This window comes from Fukomys damarensis, unplaced genomic scaffold, assembly GCF_012274545.1.
Source record: "Fukomys damarensis isolate Sample0158 unplaced genomic scaffold, DMR_v1.0_HiC HiC_scaffold_12, whole genome shotgun sequence".
Lineage (NCBI taxonomy): Eukaryota > Metazoa > Chordata > Mammalia > Rodentia > Bathyergidae > Fukomys > Fukomys damarensis.
The window spans coordinates 45,013,804-45,014,698 of NW_022900924.1; positions in this window are offsets into that span (position 1 = coordinate 45,013,804).

Here is an 895-nt window from a genome sequence, read left to right on the forward strand (position 1 = left end):
GGGTGAGGAACTGGCATGGTGTGGCATGAAAAGGCGGTGTGGCATGAAAAGGCAGTGCGGCTGATCAGGATGTGGCTGCTGGGAAATGAAGAGTCCCAGCATGAGAAGCCAGACCAGGCCATTTATGGGAAAGCTTCCTCCTGCCCCCGGGCTTGCCTCCTGGCCTGCCCTTGAGATAGTGCTTCCCTGGCCATGTGCTGGTGAGGACTTTATCCTCAGGATGCAGCGACACGGCCTCTTCCTCTGCCAAGTGCAGAGTCACGCGCACAGCCCCAGCCTCTCAGTCCCTTTGGGGTGGACAGCCACTTCAGGTAAGGCAAATATCTTTAAAATTAATATGGACAGAAAGCTGTGTGTGTGCTTAGGAAGTAAGACAATACAAGAAACGCTGCAGAACTTGGTAAAGAATGTTTAGCAGATAATTCTGTCCCCCAAATGTGGATTTTTGGTAAGTATCTTAGTAGCTCCTTATGTATGGCTGTCAGTCTGTGACCCCAGTTTCTTAACCTTTCTGGGCCTCCGTGTCATCGTCCTGGAGTTCAGGATGATAATCCTACCCTCGTCATAGCCACCGAAAAGATCAGGTGAACGTAGGTGTAAAATGCCAAGAGCCACACCTGGCATAAAGTGGTGGGTGTTGATTGTGTCTGCTTTGCTTAGCTCGAAAACTCTTTAGTTTCATTGCTTTGAGAGTGAAAATACCAGAGGGAGACGTGGCCGTGCAGAACGATGCCTTTGCCCCCTCAGGGAGATCTGCTCTCCTGAGAGAAGAGGAGTCTCAACCGCGTGGGGACAGCACACAGGCGGGCGGCGAGCCTTGTGGGGACGGAACTGATCCCCGGCAGGCAGCATGGGCAGGGTCTCTGCGTGCGGGGCTGCCGCGCTGCTGCGGGGC